The sequence below is a fragment of the Arachis ipaensis genome, chromosome B7, assembly GCF_059453495.1.
Source record: "Arachis ipaensis isolate K30076 ecotype BB chromosome B7, ASM5945349v1, whole genome shotgun sequence".
NCBI lineage: Eukaryota > Viridiplantae > Streptophyta > Magnoliopsida > Fabales > Fabaceae > Arachis > Arachis ipaensis.
The window spans coordinates 5,414,597-5,420,786 of record NC_142442.1 but is presented as its reverse complement, the minus strand read 5'-3'; the positions used below and the strand labels follow the sequence as shown (position 1 = coordinate 5,420,786).

The 6,190-nt window shown below is 32.2% G+C and overlaps 1 pseudogene; it reads left to right on the top strand.

Moving 5' to 3' along the window:
- The first annotated feature begins 1,618 nt into the window (after window positions 1-1,618).
- On the top strand, window positions 1,619-4,191 carry LOC148550219 (uncharacterized; annotated as a pseudogene).
- The last annotated feature ends 1,999 nt before the right edge of the window (window positions 4,192-6,190 follow it).

Sequence of the window (6,190 nt, the reverse complement as noted above, 5' to 3'; positions counted from 1 at the left end):
GATTCAAAATAGAAACACATCAATTATTGAGTGTCTATCTGATTTGCAGGCTGTTGATTTTAGGAGCTCTCATCAGAACTTGAACGTGAACTTTATCCAAGGTACGTAGTATGGGCAGGAAGGAAGAAATAATCCCTGTATATATAATATGTAATGAAATTAATAATGAATCATTCACCATTCCTGCTTTAGTGTCTTTAGTGTTAAAATATTTGAGATCTCATGCATGTATATATTTGAGTTAAAATTATTACAATTTTATTGTCTGAACCTGAAATTGCAATGTCCCACATGTTCTGATACTTAATTTTTCTCCCTTTGGTCATTGATGATCTGCTAATTTACTTGCAAGATAGTCAAGTTACTTTGCATTTAAACATTTACAAAATTAATTAGATTTACTTCTAAAAATTGTTGCTATATAAAAGTTGAATAAGTATCAATATTCACTGTATCTTACCCCCAATTTTTGGATTAAGGCCTCAAAACTGGACATGACTTGTTTAGGAAAAATTTAATGCGATAGATATTTAGAGGTCTTATGATTCTATTTAACAACTTTTGTAATGATCGCTTTGCTTTGATTTAATCAAGGTCGCAGTTACATTAATTTCTCACATCACTTGGAGAAGTGTTTATTGGGGATAAAAAATTGTTGTCGTGTCATCTTTAACACCACCAAGTTTGTCCCCTATATTAGCACCTTTAAAGTTGATACCAGACTTTTCTTGATTAATTAATTTCATTTATTTATTACTATTCAGACAACAAAATTGTTAAATAGTGTACTATATTGTTTGAAACTTGATTCATATAATTGATATAATCATTGTGCACTATTGAGTTTTACATTGTCGTTCTCTTGTTAATTGTCTCATGACCTTGTGTTGTGTAAAGGAATAATCAAATGCCAAGAAAACCTCGGTACACCGTTAGTACTGCAGCCGGAACTGTAGCTGCCCGTAATAATCAAACCCACGCTACTCCGGTGAGTTATTTAATGCACCACTTATTTCAAATGTTCATTTGCTTTTTAGGATAGACTTTTATTCAATATAATTTGTGGGAATACTGAAAAAAATTGGTTGATGTACTAACTACTTTGTTTTTAGCACACGGATGGAACGCATGATACGGGAGGAAATACTTCAAGTGCACAGCGACGTGCTAGAGCGCCTCCACCTCCGCATTCCGACAACGGTGCTCGACAATCCCATGTTAACGCTATATCGTTTTGACCACCGCGCAATGAAACACGGCTGGCTCCGTCAAGTGACATTGGGGACGCTCGAGCTTCTGCGACAAATACAAAGCATCCAGATTTACATGAAGTTGTAGATGACCATTCAGAAGATGAAGACTATGACCCGGAGGCGGATAAGGTCGAGTCGTTCGATGACCATGTCGACGACTTATTTTCTGCACATGAAGTTGAACGTCAAGGCACTGCCAACAGCAAAAAAAAGGACACCGATTATTGGGTTGTTGATGTCATAGGTATTCTTTTGATGCTTGTTTCTTAGAAAGTGTACTTACTCTTCTCCGTGCATTCTAATTCTCTTAGTAAACTAACATTTAAAGTTTGTTCCCTCTGTTAGAAAATGGTGTGACTTCTTGTATGGAGCTGACTGTTAAGGAGGCATTAGCACTTCCTCCTGAAAAGAAGATCGTACTAAACCATAATAGAGAGTTACAACAAGTTGGTCAGGCAGCGGGCCTATTGAGCGGGTTCTTAGGGACATTGGGGTTTGATTTTCAACAGTTACCAATTTGTGAAAAAAGTTGGAAGACAATGAGCAAGGCTTCCAAGGATCATGCGTTTGACCAGGTTAAGGTAATGCTTATTTTTTTTTTTTATAATAAGGCGTTACCAATGCTTGGTGTAAAATGTTTTTTTTTTTATCTATTAAATGAACAATACAAGAAAAGATTAAGACGCAAACACATGATATCGACCATACAGATTTTTATAGAATATCGATAAATTTATAAGGACTTTTTTGTATAGTGTACATTGCACGTTATTATATAGCTTAATCCCCAATTAACCCGGTCCTTCGTGTATAGCAATGTAACTAATAATTGTAGTAATAATAATAACAATAATAATGATAAAACTTATAAATCTCATGAGAATGTTAAAGCTGCTCCAATTGTAAACAATTAGAGAGTGACTAGCTATTATTTATGACTTTTGGTTAAATGAAAATGTCAGAAGAAAATAAATATGGAACACATTTGCACAAGTTGATTCCGTTACCTTCCTAACTTTAAAATTTTGAATGTTTTGTGGTTTTAAGTTTTTGTTGAGAGATTATTTAATTATTTTCTAGCTATGGGGATGCTATTTTTCTGTGCTGCTATTCTCCGTTAGTAGGTGAATTTCTTTGATTTTCTATTTTTTTGTTTTAGTCTGGTAAATTAGAGAAGGATAGTGCATGTTGGGTTTCTTTTTGTTCACTTCTTTGAATTTTGTTGCCGAGAATTATTCATGTCTAATGATGTGTCTTTTGATAATATGTAAGTCTGTTTGAGGCAGTTAATTATTATATGTTTTCTTTATCTTACTATATTGGTATGCTCCTCCTCAACCCTCCCGACCAAGAACCCATTCACCTTTCAACTTTGTTATTGTTGTCCCTGCCTGTAGAAAGCTATTGTAGAAGAGATTCAGCCTGATTCCTTTAATAGGATTTGATGGGTTCTTTGCCAAAAAGTTCTAACAGATTGTATTAGTAACTAAAATCATTATTTAAAGAAGTGATATATTCTTGATCGCTACTAAGCTGGTCCAGCAAGGGGGATTCGGTTCATATCTTGAAGGTGATTAGGCATGCTTATATTGGATGTGTTCTTGCTCTTTATATGAATCGTGTATAAAGTTCTGTGATGTAGAATGAATTTGGAGTTAAAGTTAATGGTTACAATGATGGTGTGAAAGCACTAATGTCAATATCGTTATCATCTTTATTGTGTTATCTTATGATCTGAACTACTTGTAGCGAGTCTTCCACTATGAGGACGATGGAAGAGGGAGGATAAAGCGGGAAATTGTACAAAGAATAGGAAGATCCTGGAGGAACGCAAGAAATCATTTGTTCCATAAGGTTTATGACAAAGAACTGACTTTTGAGGAAAACCTCAAGCGTAAGCCAGCAGGGATAGAGGCAAATCACTGGAAAAAGTTTATTCAATATCGGTTGGACGAGGACTCACAGGTAACAAATATTTAGTTGACATTTCATTAAATTTTATTTTAAATCGTCATGAATTACTACTAAATATGCTGAATTTATTGTGATAGTGGAAAAACTACTACCAAAAGTTCATCACCTTATCCTTTTTTGTGTTTCCTGAAGTTGTACATGGCTGACTTATAAAACCATTAACAGTGTAGTAATTTATCCCGATAACATTTATGTTTGTCGTCTTGTGTGTAGGAGAAGTGTAGAAAAAATGTCATTAATCGTTCAAAGCAACTGTACACACATACCGGAGGTTCTAAAACGATGGCAAGAAAGAGACACGAAGAAGTAATTAATTTAAATTCAGTTCTAGACTGTTGATTTCTTTTTGGTAATATAGTGTTGTCTGTTATATCCTTGTGTGTTGATGATTGTTATAGGAGCAACGACAGGGAAGGCCTATTGGTAGAGGAGAGGGATGGACCATGAGTCATAAAAAAAAGAATGGTTCGTATATGAATGAAGATGCGCGTGTGGTTGGGGTAAATCATGTTCTTTACTTTTTCAAATTTCTCTTTGCAATTACTACCGTTGAATTTAAATTAGTGTAAATCCGAATCTCACATATTCACAGAATGATTCCCTTGCACAAGTGCTTGGAAAGGAGCACCCAGGAAGAGTTCGTGGACTCGATTTTGGTCCATGTCGCAATCAGTGTTTTCGTAACATTCCACAACAGTCTGACTACGATGTACAGATTGAGGAGTATTAGATAGAGATTGTAAAACTTAAGGCGGAGGCAGTAGAACTCAAGGCAGCAGCAGCAGAGGAAAAGGCAAAGAGACAGAGAATGGAGGCAGAGGTAGCAGAGGAGAAAGCAAAAATACAGACAATGAAAAATTTGTTAAGATACATAATCCAGCAACAAAGAGGTAATTTGCCACCTGAAATAGCTGTAGATTTGGATTCTTTGAGAAGTGCACCAACCTCATTCCATGCAAGATGATGTGCGGGCACTAATGATTTGAATTATCAATGTTGGAATCTGAATACTCTTTAATTGTTCACTGTCATAATGACTTTTGAGATATTTATTTGTAGTTTTTCATTTTGGTGACTTTATTTGTAGTTTACAGTCATCGATGCACTGAATTCAAATTACTATTATAATGATACACTTTTGCATATATTTTTGTTTTGTTTCGTGTGTTGTAGTTTGATTGGCTGTTGGTTACTTTAATAAATTAAAGCAACTGAGTGGAAGAACGTATAAAGAATAAAAGAATTGGCATATTTTAGTATAAATTCGGATTTTTTTTTAAAAAAAAGTGTAACTCTATATTTGGCAGCGGTTTTATATCCGCTGCTATATCTTAACAGAATAAGTAAATAGATGACATTTTGCAGCGGTTAACAACCACTGTCATTTCCAAACAATCATATTCTTACGATCACTACAACAATATAGATTATTTTTTAGGGTTATAATGTGTAAAAGAAAATTAAAATTTGTCAAAAAAATAAATTTTGACACTATTTTAACTATGAAAATATGTTAATAAAAGTTTTGTCAAAAATAGTATTTTTAACATATAAGTGATTGTGAAAAAAATTTAAATCTTATTTTGATAAATATTAACTGTCAAAAATAATTTGTTAAAAAATTTTGAGAACATATTTTCTGTGATACTTATTAATTGTCAAAAATACTATTTATTTTGACACTTATTGACTATAAAATATTCTCAACAAAAAATTTTAACAAAGAATGAGATGAGATCTTAAAACTAAAGAATAACTTGAGATTTTGAAGATAAAGAATGAGTAGTATAATTTTAAACTAAGAGCAGTGTGATGTCAAAATTAACAGAGCTAAAGAAAAAGAAAAATAGTGGAGTAAATTGAAAATAAATGAGTGTCAAAATTGATGAGTAATTTTCTACGGTCAAATTATTCATCAAGAAAACATAGAAAATTTGACATTTATGATATTTGTCAAAAATATATATTAATTTTGACATTTAATTATGGAGTTAAAAAATAAAGTGTTAAAATAACTCTATTTTCTTGTAGTGGATTTTGTAGCGGCAAGAACCGCTGCAAAATTATACTGCTGCAAAATACCATTTAGCAGCGGTTATACCAGCGGTTGCTATTAACCGCTGCTAATGGTTTAGCCGCACGCTATCTTTTAGCGGATATATCAACCGCTGCTATCCGTTTGACAGCGATTAAAAATCGCTGTTAATCCTGTACATAACTACTGCTATTTGCCGGATGTGGTGTAGTGCTCATTTTCTAGTATATCAAAACTATATAATAAAAAAATCATTAACATAAAATTTTATAAACATAACAAATAAAATAAAATAAGCTTCCAATTTATTAGTGAGTTTTGCAAAAAATTTACGAATAAACAAAAGTTTTTTTTTTCTCTTTCCCAAAATATATGACTACTACCTCCAAAACAAAGAAAAACAAGTTATAAATAAATAAATAAATAATTAAATACTACCTACACCAAACATACACACCTTAAAATGTCTTCAATTATTAACGTAAAATATTATCATAACACAGTATGTAAATAATCCATGGAATAATTTGAACCTGGTGACGTGACAATACACCTAATGACACATCTTTATTCTTAGAGAATGAAAAATCAAAGAAACAACAAAAAATAAATTTTAGCTTCTATATATATTTATATCCCTCACAAACATTCTGCAAAAACCTGTGCACATAAACAAAGATTCCTAGTAAATACAACATGTAACAATCATTTTGTGCCTAACATATCTCTCTATTTATATATATATAAAATAAATAAAAATATCTTTGTTTTTTTTTTCAAATTCCAAATTTTAATTATTTAAAATTTTATTTCTACATCAATAGAAAAAGGACATGAACCAAAACAATAATGGGCATGCAAAGGAATAGTAATTATTGTATTGTCATTGTCATTGTTGAGCTACCATTCTTGCCAAAAATAAGATCAA